The sequence below is a fragment of the Macrobrachium nipponense genome, chromosome 31 (assembly GCF_015104395.2).
Source record: "Macrobrachium nipponense isolate FS-2020 chromosome 31, ASM1510439v2, whole genome shotgun sequence".
In the NCBI taxonomy this organism is placed as follows: Eukaryota; Metazoa; Arthropoda; class Malacostraca; order Decapoda; family Palaemonidae; genus Macrobrachium; species Macrobrachium nipponense.
Genome location: NC_061093.1, coordinates 54073249 through 54089630, shown reverse-complemented (window position 1 = coordinate 54089630; position 16382 = coordinate 54073249).

Below are 16382 nucleotides of genomic sequence, written 5' to 3'. Positions count from 1 at the left end.
AACTGGAAAGGATCTGCTGCTTTCTCCAAATTACTCAAAAGTAGAGCAACATTCACACTTACAAGAATCACTGGCTTTGATGGTATTTGTGTAGTCAGATAAACATTAAAAATAAATTTATATATATATATATATATATATATATATATATATATATATATATATATATATATATATATACACTATATAAATTTACATATATACTTTCATTTAAAATTAACAGTTGTCTCCCTCTGAAATTAAGAGGCACATCTCCCCTCCCATAAAATGATAACTGCGGCCCTCAAGTCATCAAAGCCACTCTGATTGGATTCTGGAATTCTGGAATGACGAGCTAAGGTAACAGCAACTGCAGCAGAAGCAGCAGCAGCAGCGAAGAATCAATAGACTTCGGGTTCTTATGATGACAGGAAGACAGTTTTTGTGTGACAGCTTAATTTCGAATGTCTCCGGTGTGCTAGTTCACAAGGTTTTAATTTTTAATGTAAACTAACTTATTTTGAATTTCTCCAGTGTGCTATTTCGAAAGATTTGAATGTAAAATAACTGAGTTGTACACAGATGTTCGTAAAATAAGCTTAAACGACGAGAAAAGTGATAAGGCAACTTAAATTTTTGATGTCTCTGGTATACTAGATCGCAAGATTTCAATATAATGGATTTGGATGTCAAAAGCTTTTAAATCAGTTTAAACGACGAGAACGATGAATGATAATACTATATTATTATTATTATTATAATTATGGAAAAACTAATAAAGACCAAAAACAGAGAATGCAATTCACTATAATCTGTCCATCAAATGTTTTTTTAAGTCCCTCGAATGGCGTCAGCAATCAGTGACCCTTTCAAAGATACCCCAGTGTTGCCTGAATAGATATAAAGACAGAATACACAAATTAGGCTACCAAGGCCAACAGCTGGACGAGGTCATATCGCTGAAAGGAAAACCGAGAGCGACAGGTTTAAAAGGCAAAACGAGAGGAAAATCTCTCTGTTGCACCATGAAGTAATTGCTAGAATGGAAGAGAGAAAATATGAACACACGAAGAGGAATGAATGGGGCTGCAGCTACGGGACGAAGGGACGCTGCAAAGAACACTGGCGGCACTGCGATACCCCCTTACGGGAAAACTTTCCCCATTAATGATTCAGAGGTAAGAAAGTATTCCTACAGCATCCAAACGACGCGGGCTTCAGAGGTTATGGAGAACTCGAGTTGAAGGCGTGTCATTACCAGCCACAAAAGCTTATGCAAATCTTCCTTATTTATTCTTTAGTTAGGGATGCAAGGAAGAGGAGAGACACGTCACATAAAGAGAGTTGGAGAGATACGACGGGAAATAAAAGGGACTAAAGAAAAGATGCAGAATTCAACGCGCGTGTCTACCAACTTTCTTCTTGGACTAGACATGAGAAAGAGGAGAGAGAGAAAAACTGAAACGAGGGAAGATACGAAGAGTCATAATAACAAGGAATAAATATGAAAAAGGGGGAAGATGATACGACATGGAATAAAAATGAAAAACGGGGAAGATACGACGGGGAATAAATATGAAGAACGGAGAAGATACGACGGGGAATAAAAATGAAAAACGGGCAAGATACGACGGGGAGTAAAAATGAAGAACGGAGAAGATACGACGGGGAATAAATATGAAAAATGGGGAGGAAGATACGACGGAGAATAAAATTGAAAAATGGGGCAGAAGATACGACGGGGAATAAATATGAAAAAGGGGGAAGATGATACGACAGGGAATAAATATGAAAAACGGGGGAAGACACGACGGGGAATAAAAGGGAATACAAGCGAAACAATGCAGAAGTCGATATGTGCCCCTATCAACCCCCTTCGTGGACTATACGTGAAAGAAACACGAGGACGTGTCCGTGCCAAGTCTTAAGAGCCCCATCGGCCGCATCTTTTTACCGCATTCTCTGCATGTGAGCCAGCCGCGGGAAGAAGGAGGAGGAGGAGGAGGAGGAGGAGGAGGAGGAGGAGGAGGAGGAGGAGGAGAGGAGGAGGAGGAGGAGGAGGAGTCTTGTGAAAGGACAAGCAAGCAGCCAGCCATAGCCTCACTTAAGAGGATAAGAAACCCTTCCCAAAAGTCTCTTTGTGGCTGCCACGACGCTACTGACGGCGACTGCCTGCGACAGCATATAAGCAGCAGCAGCAGCAGCAGGAGGGGCGGCACCACCAACGGGCACCCTCTCGAGGGGCGCCCCTAAACCCCAGCCCATCCCCTCTCCCCTCCCCCACCGTACCCTTCCCACAGTCTCACACAACACCCTGCTTGCAGCACCACCACGGTTTATTGATCATTCTCTCTCTCTCTCTTTTCTCTCTCTCTCTTCTCTCTCTCTCTCACGCCACCGACCACCTACTACTAGTAGGCCTCCACCTTCCCTCCCCCTACCTTCCCCCCTTTCCCGCGCCCCCTCCCCCAAAAAACCCAATCTCCATCCCCGAAATCGCTGCGCGGGGGGGCCAAGGCGCTCTGCTCTCTCTCTCTCTCTCTCTCTCTCTCTCTCTCTCTGTGATTCCTCCCTTCCCGCCCCACCCACCCACCCCACCCAACCCTGCAGGCAACTAGACACGTCAGAACTGGAATTAATGGGCGTGAGAACACAGCCTGACAACCTCTTTATACCATTAATAATTACTACCAACTACTAACTACTACCAATCACTAAAAACTAAACATATCGACAAATATTCATAGCTACAAGTAATCACTAATAACTAAAAATATCGACGAATATTCAAAACTACAAACAATCACTAACAACTAAAAATATCTACAAATATTCATAACCACAAACAATCACTAATAACTACAAAATACTCAAAGTTAATCAGTAATGACTACAAATAATAACTGTTAATATCTTCTAATTCCATATCTCCTCAAGATATAAAAAAAGACCAGAGCTATTCCTTGGGAGACTCTGCCTTCCTCTCCCCCTCTCTCTTCTTCTTCTTCTGATTCTTATTCTTCTTCTTCTTTTTTTTTTTTTTTTTTTTTTTTTTTTTTTAACAGCGTCCCTCGACCTACTGCCCCACTGACAGCCACGCCCCTCCGGAACTCTGTCATCCACCGCAATGACCGCTGTGTGTATACGGGTGCTGTATACGACACCCCCCCCCCCCCCCTCTCTCAATCCATTTCCACGCCGCCCCTCTCTCCTCTCTCCTCTCCACTGCCCTGCCATTATATCCGTTCCATTTTCCATCAAGAAAAAATAAAATAAAAGCCTCCTTTCGATTTCGACTTGATATGTTCACCCGGTATAAAATGATGACCATTTCTTTATGTCATCCCAGAAAATGTGTCAATAACTATCCTTTTTTTTAATAAAATCAATAAAAAAATTCTTTTTTTAAAATCAAATAAACTTAATGATTCCTTTTTTAATCAAATAAAAAAAATCCTTTATTTTTAAATCAAATAAAAAAAAAATTTAATCTAATAAATAAAAATATCCTTTTTTAAATCAAATAAATAAAAAGACACTTCCTTTTTTAAAATCAAATAAATAAAAAAACTGTCACTAACTTTCCTTTTTTTTAACCAAATAAATAAAAATGCTGGCACTAACTTTCCTTCTTTAAATCAAATAAATAAAAAATACTATCGCTAACTTGACTTTTTTTAAATCAAATAAATGAAAAAAAACTGTCTCTAACTTTCCTTTTTTTAAACCAAATAAATAAAAAAACTATCATTAACTTTCTTTTTTTAAATCAAATAAATAAAAAAAACTATCACTAAATTTCCTGTTTTAAATCAAATAAATACAAAAAATCTGTCACTAACTTTCTTTTTCTTTAAATCAAATAAATAAAAAAAACGGTCTCTAACTTTCCTTTTTTTGAAACCAAATAAATTAAAAAAAACTATCACTTTCTTTTTTTAAATCCAATAAAAAACTATCACTAACATTCCTTTTTTAAATCAAATATATAAAAAAACTGTCTCTAACTTTCCTTTTTTAAAACAAATAAATAAAAAAACTATCTCTAACTTTCTTTTTCTTTAAATTAAATAAATAAATAAACTGTCACTAACTTTCCTTTTTTAAGTCAAATCAAATACTGTCACTAACTTCCCTTTTTTTTTAAACCAAATAAAAAAAACTGTCACTAACTTTCCTTTTTTAAATCAAATAAATAAAAAAAGGACAAATGCACCGAGGCTGTAAATCGTATAATCCAGGTCTTTTTATAATGCTGTATGAGCCGCGGCCCATGAATCTTTAACCACGGCCAGGTGGCGGGCTGGCCTGTATCATCGCCAGGCGCATGATTATGGCTTACTTCAACCTTCAATAACATTGAAAAAGAATATTGAGGCTAGAGGGCTGCAAGTTGGTATGTTTGACGATTGGAGGGTAGATGACTAACATACCATTTTGCAGCCCTCTAGCCTTAGTAAGTTTTTTAAAATCTGAGGGCGGACAGGATAACAAATAGTCTTCATTCTACTGCTACTTGATTTTATCCACAAGGACAAAACAATTCTTGAATCATCATTATTTTGCTAGAGACCTCACTGTATCGAGAGCGTAAATACATTCAATTACTACCTCATCATCTCCTATCCCAGCATTCTATTTTCCACTGAAAGCTTCAATCCTAACATTATTTTCTCAACCAGGACAAAACACTTCCTGAATATTACAATCTTCCCTTTTAGAGCCTCACTGAACGAAAGTCGTGACTAACTTAAGTTATATAAATGAAAATAAAAACATTCCATTTCTATCCAGTCCTCTTCTTCTAGTCCACTGCATTCATTCGATTCTAGTTTCCCTTAAATAAAATTACCTCACTTCTATTTTTACTCTATTTTCCAACCTGAAAAAAATCATAATAAAAAATAAACACGAACAATCCTATTATAATTCCTCCCTGACCCCCTCCCACCCCCCCCCCTCACCCCCCAAAAAAAAAAAACACACACTGAAAACGCATTAAATCAATTTTACTTAAAAAAAACGCGAGAATATTTAATCAGATAACCAAAACACTCATTGAAACAACACAAAATTAATTTTACTTACAAAAAAACGCGAGAATATTTAATTCATAACCAAAAAACTCATTGAAAAAGCATAAAATTAAATTTACTTAAAAAAACGCGAGAATATTTAATCCAATAACCAAAACACTCATTGAAAACGAATAAAATTAATTTTACTTAAAAAACGCAACAATATTTAATCAAACAACCACCACCTCCCTGTGACCCTGACCTTGACCCTGAACTATGGCACCGGACGCCCACCCACGAGCGAGACCGTTACCTTACCTTACTTAAAGTTGACCTTCAGGAGAGAGAGAGAGAGAGAGAGAGAGAGAGAGAGAGAGAGAGAGAGAGAGAGAGAGAGAGAGAGAGACTCCTAAACTACACTGTGGCCTCATCCTTCACGAAGTGGGGACGTGGAGCAAGGAATGAAAGAAGGAGGAAAAAAGAAATAAAAAGAAAAGATAAAGGAATGAAAGAAGGAGGAAAAAAGAAATAAAAAGAAAGGAAAAAGGAAAAAAGAAAGGAAAAAGAGATGTCAAGAGAGAAAAGGGGAAATAAAGAAAGTAGGAAAGAAAAGAAAAACAAAGAGAGAACAAAAGTGGAAAAAGGAAAAAAACGAAAGAAAGGAAATACAGGAGAAAGAAAGAAAAGGAAGGAAGAAAGAAAACAAAACGAGAATGAATAAAAGAATAAAAAACGAAAGAAAGGAACGAACGAAACAAAAAAAAGGAGAGAGAGAGAGAGATAGAGAGAGACAGATAGAGAAAGAGAGAGAGAGAGAGAAGGAGGGAAAGAACGAAGCAAAGAAAGAGGGGAGAGAAAGAAAGAAAAAAAGCAAAAAAATGAAGGGGGAAAGAGACAACATAAAAAAATAGTACACGAAAACGAAAGAAAATGGGAAAGAAGAAAAATTAAAGAAAGAAAGAAAGAAGAAAGAGAAGAAAAACTAACAAATGGGGAAAAAAGATAGAAAATAAAGAAAAGGAAGGAAGAAAGAAAACAAAACGAGAATGAATAAAAGAATAAAAAACGAAAGAAAGGACGAAAACGAAACAAAAAAAAAGGAGAGAGAGAGAGAGGAGAGAGTAAAACCAAGAGAAAGAGGGAGAGAGACCAAAAAAAAGAGAGAGAGAGAGAGAGAGAGAGAGAGAGAGAGAGAACGAAGCAAAGAAAGAGGGGAAAGAAAGAAAGAAAAAAAGCAAAAAAATGAAGGGGGAAAGAGACAACATAAAAAAAAGTAAACGAAAACGAAAGAAAATGGGAAAGAAGAAAAACGAAAGAAAGAAAGAAAGAAGAGAAGAAAAAATAACAAATGGGAAACAAGATAGAAAAAAGAGAAAACGAAAAAGAGGAATAGAAAAGGACCCTGATGAGTCTGCCCAGAAATCCACGCCCATGAAGACCCGCCGCCCCCCCCCCCCCCCACCCCCCCCCCCCCCACCCCCTGCCCCCAGCCCCCATAAATGAGACACAGACAAGCCCACCACTTATTCATTAAAAGGCGAATGGGCCCACGAATAAAAGGGGGAGGGGCTGTAAATAATTGAGAGAGAGAGAGAGAGAGAGAGAGAGAGAGAGAGAGAGAGAGAGAGAGAGAGAGAGAGAGAGAATTTATCACAAAAACTTGGCAACAATCATGGGCCATTATGCAAATACACAAAGATAAAACATTGCATTTTGCAAGAATCACACAACATTGCCAATGTTAGTGACCTCGTCCACTCCCTTCCTCAACATTTTCATGGCTTATGATGTATCTCTCTCTCTCTCTCCAATCCCTTTCCATAGCGCGGGACTCCTTTAAATTAAAAAGGGCTTCGACCTTATTAACAACTGAATCGACCCGTAGCGGCACTCCCCGAGTAAGGTCATCAACCTTTGCTCTCTATCACGCGAGGCATGCTGACCCCACGCCCTTCATTAATGGCACAACTATCTTTTTTTTTTATTTTTAGTTGCTTTATCTTGGTCAAAACTTAAATATTATTATGGAATAATTTGCCTAGTGCAGTTGTGGAGTAATCTCACTGATCTCCAAATGGAATAATTTGCCTAGTGCATTGTGGAGTAACCTCACTGATCTCCAAATGTTTGAGAGAGAAGAACAAATTAATTCCAGCTTTCTGCTTCTGCTGGCCCCTGAATTTTGGGTGTGTCGGTTTTCATTTTCATTCACTACTCCCTCGTGTTAACGTATTCATCGCCTTTTCATACTCTCTCTCTCTTTCTCTTCTTTACATGCAAGACATGTGACACGGGGAATAAACTGCCACCAGAAGTTGTAAACAACAACAGTGTGGAAGTGTTTAAACGAAAGCTAGAACAAATCATTAGGACACCGCGAATGCACAGTAAAACCTGCTCCTACATATAAGTGAGCACACGATGTCTCCTCTTAGGGTAGACTAACAAGTCTTTGAGACATCTTGTAACTCTCTCTCTCTCTCTCTCTCTCTCTCTGAAGAGGGGATGGTATACAATGCATGATACTTTTCTTAATAAAAACAAAGATAACTGTACAGTAAGTGTACAAATGGCCCAGTATATACAATTAAATGAGAGAGAAAGAATCTTGCTCCAATACGCGACCAAGAACTAAAGAATGCAATAGGGCAAAAAAAAAAAAAAAAAAAAAAAAAACCTCATGACGGGATACAGACAGCCGCGAAAAAAAAAAAAACATAAAATCATCCCCAAAAAACCAAAACACCAAAGTCGGCCACAAAAACCACGAAAATACACAAAATAGACAGAAAAACACGCAAGTAAGCAAAGGCAGCCACACAAAAACAAACAATAATTCAACAACACACACAGAAAAGGCACCCCAAAAAAAAACACTAAAAACACACAGCCACAAAAAACAAAAACACACACACACACAAACAAAAGACAATCACAAAAAACACCCCCAACAGACAGACAACCATTCAGACACAAAAACCAACCGAACACCACCACAGTCAAGAGGACAGTCCCCCCCCCCCACCCCCCTCCCCCTTCCCCTCTCCCTACCACAAACCATCCAAAAGACCTAATATCAGTTTCCCAAAGTCCGAAGGAGGAGGAGGGGGAGGAGGAGAGGGTCGCCCCCCTCTTTAAAGCTTATATTCCCAAACAGGCCAGACAACACGCATCTATTATTTACAGGTGACAAGCCCAAAACAATACTTTGACTTGACTGTGGACATGGACACCTACCATGTGTACTTTTTTACGCGTGTGTATACACCGTGTGCAATGTGTATAAATAGATCAACTTCAGGTTAATACACATACACAGATATAAAAAAAAGATTGAGAACCACTGCTCTAAAACATGGTAAACTTATGTTTAATTCTAATCTAGCAACAACAATGCTTTTGTTGCCTGGCATTTCAGATAAAATCATCATATAAATTCAAAGTTACATGAGGTCAGCCGAGCCAAAGCCATTAGCGTGTATCGTCAAATTTAAATGTAAAACTATATATATATATATATATATATATATATATATATATATATATATATATATATATATAAAAGTATATAAACAGTTAATTGTCTATTTAATATTCAAAACAAGCCATGCCAATGACAAGGCATCACCCACCAACATCATCATTATCAAAAGCAGCTGTGTGTGTGTGTGTGTGTTTAGTTAAAGATGCACAAATGCTTGCACTGAACAAACAGATCCCAACGACATCAGGTCTACCTTAAACGTCAAAGCCTGTTTATCAGCCCCAGATGATGCTGCGAATAAACAAATACATCACACAGGCACAACAACAACAACAACAACAACAATAATAATCAGATGACCCCCGAAATATCCCCGAGTTCAAAGTTGCTGCATTTGGCAGGCCGGCGATGGATGTCCCAGGTGAGGCCAGCCAGGTTAATGAATGACGTCCAGGTAGGTATAGTTCCTGGTCCTCAAGTGCCCACCCCCTAGCCCCTGCCTCCTACCCCTTCCCCTTGCACCCACACACCCAACCAACCGACCAAACCAGCCACCCACTCCACCTCTGCTGCAGTACGGACATATAAACCAATTTAGCCCTTAAGTGCAGACGATGCAAGACCTATATAACGTTCTTCTCCCAGAACAAGGAGAAAGTGCATCCAATTGTCAGCCTTACGAACCCAAGCAATAAGCTTCTAATTAGGTCGCCTGCGAGCGATTCTCAATCTTCCGTATCGACGTCAAGGAGGAAAGAACCAACTTACTTTTTTTTTTCTTTTTAAATCATCATCTGTCGTCTCACAGAAGCAAGCGCGTTGTAGCATTTTCAAAATACTGATAAAAATAAATAAAAGTGATCAAACTGGACGCTTCAGTTTCTCCTTAATCCCTGGGCAAAGGTGGTTTTGCCTCTCAACAAATAGATAAAAGTGTTTCTTGAACTGTCAGGTTAATGTGATTAAACCCACTTCTGTTCAACCTTCCCCACGATGGAATATCCTCTCCATTCAACCTTTTCCAAGCTGCGTTTAAACGGAGAACTTTCTCTGCCGCCGCAATTGATCCCTGAAGGACCCTGAAGGACCCTGACTGATCTATCCTCTTTCATCCTACCGAGAGCGACCGAGATTTGCCGTCGAACTCCTAAGTTTCAGAGGTCCTTCTTCCCCACACCGCTTGACTGCGCGAACAGCCTCCCTGAGGATGCCTTGTATAAAACCTCGAAAGTTCAAGCGAAGATGAAATTTACATTCTTATTTATTTATTTCTTATTTTTTTTCTCATAGCTGATCTCTTCTTTCTGTATTTCATATTATCTTAGGCAGTCTCTTTCAAATGAACACCATACTCGCTGGAAGCTTTAATTTCAAGTCATTGGCCTCGCATGCTAGCTCCATATGAATAGGATCCATCTTCTGAATAATAATAATAATAATAATAATAATAATAATAATAATAATAATAATAATAATAATATTAATTATTATTATTATTATTGGATAAACAAATCCACAGTTATGTAAATGAACATATATTTAAGTTTAAAACAGAAAAGAAGAGATAGCTTTCGGAATCTGTACGGTTCCCCTTATCCCTGATAAGGGGAACCGTACAGATTCCGAAAGCTATCTCTTTTCTGTTTTAAACTTAAATATATGGTACATTTACATAACTGTGGATTTTCTTCCATTTGAAGACTCGTGCTACTATGAGGAATTTTTAATTATTATCATTATTATTATTTTATTATTATTATTATTATTTATTATTATTATTATATTATTATATTATTATTTTGGTGGAAGACCCTCTTTTATGCAAATGCTGTTAAGAAGAATAGCAGAATTAAGCGAGTTGATTTTATACATTGCTTTTTCTATTTTCCTTACAATTCGCTTCTCAGCTCAGCGATGTTTTTGAGTAACTGGCCAATATTCATATTGGGAATTATTTAAAAAATTATAAATGCTGAAGGTAATCTTTTATTAGAACAGGATCTCAGGTCCAGGTCAAGCTGGGGCACTGACGACGACCTCTGCTTGACCTGGACCTGAGATCCTGTTCTAATAAAAGTTTACCTTCAGCATTTATATTTTTTTTTTAATTCCCAACATGAATATTGGCCAGTTACTTATAAACATTGCTGAGCCTGAGAAGCAAATTGTAAGGAAAATAGAAAAAACAATATATAAAATCAACTCACTTAATTCTGCCATTCTTTTTAACAGAATAATAATGATAATAATAATAATAATAATAATAAATAAATAAATAAATAAATAAATAAATAAAATAAATAACTCTGGCCATCAGCTTCTCTCAACTTCAATTCTCTGGAATGCAAGGGCTTACTTATGCACTTGCTCTGATGTGAAATCTGACCCGAAGATTTTAAAACAACAGTAAACAGAATAAAACTCAATTGGCTACACTACACAGTAATAAAACTAGTGCCAACATAAATTTTCCATTCGTCCCAAATGGTAAAAGTCTGAAAAAAAAACGCATCATCAAGATATTTCATAAAGGTCAAGAAAAACCAAGTAAAAAAAGTGCAGAAAATTCATCAGTGCAATCAAGTTTTCTGTACAGCCTATATACTACTCCAGGCCACCAAAAAATAGACCTATCCTTGGGTGGTCTCAGTATAACACTGTAGGAGCCGCGGCCGTGAAACTCTCCGCTGGCGTGGTGGCCTGTGTTGTTGCCTTGCCAGAAGCACTATCATGGCTAACTTTAACCTTAAATAATAATTATATGAAGAGTTCTGCAACCTTTTTTATTATTATTATTATTTTATTATTTTTACATATGTTCATCGAGATGATCCAGCCACGAAAAGTTTTTGGCAATCTTGCAGCGCCCCTATAGGCACTGTCTGTGGCACCAAGTTTGAGAATCAAGAGTTCCAGCAGCTTGTTTTGCCTTCGTCCCAGAAATCCGAGCTATTCAAAATCTGGGCCAAGGCCCACTGCAGTTCTCAACTAATCTGAAATCTGTGGACCTTTCAATTCACCACCTTTACAGCAACGTAAACAGCGCTGGCAGGCGCTGCATACAATGTGCCATTCGCTAGCATCACGTTTAATACTACTCAAGTTTGATATTATTATTATTATTATTATTATTATTACTAGCAAACATATGTATACAGAAATTATGTATGAAAATTCGTAAAGTAATTAATTCTACGGGCGCAACCAGCCTCGTTTCACGGGCAGAACCAGCTCCGTTTCAGGGAATTACTTCTCAACCCCACCCCCTTCGGAGGGGAGGGGGATGGGGAAGCGGGAAGTAGGATGAAACTCCATTATAAACCATCTTAGGGGTCCCCACTATAACCCTGCCAAGTTTCATGCCCATCGGACCAGCCGTTTGGCCATGATTGAATGACAGACGGGCAGACAGACATTATGCCCATTATAGTAAGATTATTATTATTATTATTATTATTATTATTATTATTATTATATATATTATTCAGAAGATGAAACCCATTCAAATGGAACAAGCCCACCAAAAGGGGCCATTGACTTGAAATTCAAGCTTTAAAAGAATTGTTGACTTCATTAGAAAGAAGCAATAATAATAATATATGCTGGAAGAAAACCTTCATTAATACAGGTTTTATTGAAAATAATAGCTATTTCAGCCGCGTATATTTTGTATACAAGTTCCTTTATTCTTCTTATTATCGCTGACTTTTTTTCCTGTACTCAAATTGGTTATTAAAACCAAATACCACGTTTTTTAACATTTATCTCCCATTGGGCGTTTTAATAGCCAATTTGAGTTCAGAAGAAAAGTCAGTGATAAGAAGAATAGAGAAACTTCTTTACAAAATAAACACGGGTAAAATAAGTATTATTTTTAATAAAATAATAATAATAATAATAATAATAATAATAATAATAATAATAATAATAATAATAATAGGATCGTCTACAGCTACTACGATCAACAGCATCTTTCCACCACATCAGCGCTCCTGATATCTGACTCGTGTGATCCACGAGAGACTAACAGAGAGACGCCAGGATGACAGAGACCTTTCAGTAATGAAGAAAAGTCATTAGCAAAAGCTACGAAGCGTGGAGAACATCGTCTCAGGTCAACACACACTGGAATAAAGCTATACACACACACACACACCCTGACCCCAGCTGACCCTGTGCTACCTGCAATGACCCCGGTGGGCCGGGGGAGAGAGCAAGAGGAGAAAGAGAGAGAGGGGGGTGTGGGGGAGGGGGGGTGGGGGAGAGAAAGGGGGGGAGTTAGAAGTGAGGAAAGAAGAAGTGAGACAGAGAGATGGTATTGATTAAGGGGTGTGGATCCCATGGGATGAGGAGACGTATAACCCCCCCGGGGGACGGGGGAAAAAGAAAAAGAGTGAGAGGGGGGGGGAAGGAGAGGTGGAAAGGGGCGAGAGAAAGAGGAGAGAAGAGAGGGGGAGGGGAAGGGAAGGGGTGAGGGAAGACAGTACAAGCATGAACCCTCTCCCCTCATCCATTATTACGTAATATTTTGACGGCACACTATTTGCCATACGTAATGTCTGACAAGGAAAAAAATGTCTAGACTATTAAGCTACGTATAATTATAAAAAAAAAAAAACTGAGAGAGAGAGAGAGAGAGAGAGAGAGAGAGAGAGAGAGAGAGAGAGAGATTATAAAGAAAAACTGAATTATGAACTAACGCATGTAGATATTACCTGTAGGTTAATATCAAAAACATCTCCACAATAACCTAAGAGGAGAGAGAGAGGAGAGAGAGAGAGAGAGAGAGAGAGGGGGGGGGGGGATTCCTATAAAAATTGCCTGAACTGTTAATAAACCTACGTAGAAACTGTCAACATGACCTGAAACGTCTCAATAGAAATATCAGAGAGAGAGAGAGAGAGAGAGAGAGAGAGAGAGAGAGTAAAATCCGGGTCACATAAAAGATATCAGGATATGGTAATTACAAGTTGTCCAAAATTAACTGCCTCACAATTACTTTTAAATTTTGCTCTCTCTCTCTCTCTCTCTCTCTCTCTCTCTCTCTCTCTCTCTCTCTCTCTGGTTAAAGAACAAAGAAAATGAAAGTTGAAGGGAAATTAATATTACACAACCTGGGAGCCAGCCATGATAAAGGCAAAGTTATATTGTTCATAAAACCAATATTAAAAAGAGAATGTCATTTGCAAATATACAATACGAACATATTAACACATATTCCTTGAATAATTGACAATATCAGTGCCTCAGCTAACCTTGATTATTTCTCTAATACTTCCCAAGAATTAAAATAAAGCTAAATAAAAAAAAAAACTTCAACAGACGTCCCTCGGGCCATCTTCAAAAAAATATAATATTCATTTGTCATATAATTTGTTATATAATGCCTCGCTGTGTTAACATCAAATTCCACCAATTTCACTCAAATCTAAACAGAACGACGATACATAAGGAGGCCATCTTTAAAAATAAATAACTATCCATAAGTAACACCCACTGTCTAATGCCTCGCTGTGTCAACACCAAGTTACAAGAAGAGTTATTTATTTATTTAAACAATAAACTCCATCAATTCAACTCAAATCGAAACAGAATGACGATACGAAAAGAGGACAAGCTTCCAGACATATGGATGGATACTACCTGCGATTCGTATATTACCTGAGGTTACATAATCCCGGACACATTCCCTCCCACGTGAATTATTACGCACTCACGCCTCGGCCAGAGAGATGCTCGGGATACGTCGAATGTCTGAGTAACCACCGAACAAAGACTTCGGAACACGTATCAAAGGATTTTTTACAACATTCTCTTTTTCACGCTTGCTTGTTAAATAAAATAACAAACAAGTAACTAGCATACATTGAAAGGGATACATCTGTCTTATCCTAGAGAGCGAGAAAAGTTATATAAAGAGCAAAGTTCGTGGAGTATATGCTGTCTGACAAGAAGCTTTCGAAAGAAAACGGAGTTCTTATGAGATTATTTTAGGGGGAGAACTCTTACGTTCCGTAAACAGCCACACCTACACATTATTATTTAAAAAAAAAAAAAATATTCATAGTAGCAAGAATATTTTGGGAATCCATCCCAAGAGCTCTCTGTATAGACAATTTTCAGCATATTTGTACTCATGCATAACCGTGGATTTGTTTGTGTATTGTTAATTATTATTATTATTATTATTATTATTATTATTATTATTATTATTATTATTATTATTATTATTATTATTATTTAGGAAAAGTAAATCCACAATAATATGTCTGATCGTGTTATTTAAGATACAAAGCAGAAAGATTTCGAAGACCTGCACAGTTCTCCTTGTCAATCTGAATACAATTATTAACAGTGACCATACAAGAACTTTGTTTTTTGACTGGTTTACAAATAGCCTGTTTGATGATGTAGTTGGCTCTTCACGTTATCCCTTCGTTCTCCAACGGCAAACCACAGCAAATTATTTCATTCAAAATAAAATCTTCTTGCGTAAAGGCTTTATTGCCTTCCATAGAGAGACCCCTGTTAATAATTGCTCCTTCAACTAACCTTCTAATACCTGTATCCTTACTATTGAAAATTACTTTTCATTTGTTCCAATTTATGCGGTGATCGTCATTTAAACTATGTGAGACTAGTGCACTATTCTCAGCATGCAAATTATAAGCTCTTTTGTGTTCATTGATTCTGATTGGTAGTTCCCTCCCACTTTCTCCGTAATATTTCTTATCGCAATCCAGACAAGGTATTTCATAAACACCAATTTCTTTTTTAAAGCTTTGGTTAGAGTAATTATTTTGCATGAAACAGCCTTTGAGTGTATTCTTATAGTTGAAGACCACGTTGACCTTTTCTTCACCTTTTTCATTTACTGTTTTTCTAATATTTCGTAAGTTGGGAAAATTGTAAGATTAGATACTTTATTTATTCTTTTTTGTATTCATATTGACTTTTTATAAAGAAAATCCTTTTGGCTTTAGTGAAGGCATTATTTTTGAAATTTTCTGGATAGCATAATTTTCCAAAAACTTCTTTTATATGTTGAAATTCGCTGTCAATATATTCAGGATCACATATTTTCAAGGCTCTTAGAAATATAATGATAAATTTCATTCTAAGAGCCTTGAAAATATGTGATCCTGAATATACTGACAGCGAACTTCAACATATAAAAGAAGTTTTTGAAAAATTATGCTATCCAGAAAATTTCATAAAAAATGCCTTCACCAAAGCCAAAAGGATTTTCAATATAAAAAGTCAATATGAATACAAAAAAGAATAAAAAAAAGTATCTAACCTTACCATTTAATCCCAACTTACGAAATATTAGAAAAACAGTAAATGAAAAAGGTGAAGAAAAGGTCAACCTGGTCTTCAACTATAAAAATACACTCAAAGGCTGTCTCATGCAAAATAATTACTCTAACCAAAGCTTTAACCAAGAAATGGTGTTTATGAAATACCTTGTCTGGATTGCGATAAGAAATATTACGGAGAAAGTGGGAGGGGACTACCAATCAGAATCAATGAACACAAAAGAGCTTATAATTTGCATGCTGAGAATAGTGCACTAGTCTCACATAGTTTAAATGACGATCACCGAATAAATTGGAACGAGTCAAAAGTAATTTTCAATATAAAGGAAGCAGGTATTAGAAGGTTAGTTGAAGGAGCAATTATTAACAGGGGTCTCTCTATGGAAGGCAATAAAGCCTTTACGCAAGAAAATTTTATTCTGAATGAAATAATTTGCTGTCAGTTTATAAGAGATTATAACAGAGAAAGTTGCATAGTAATAACACCAATAATCTAGCCACCTCTGATACTGCCGCTGCCTCTTCTTTCGTTCAGGTAACAGGGACACATCCCGTGTCCCTTGTTGCAGGCGCCCAAACTGC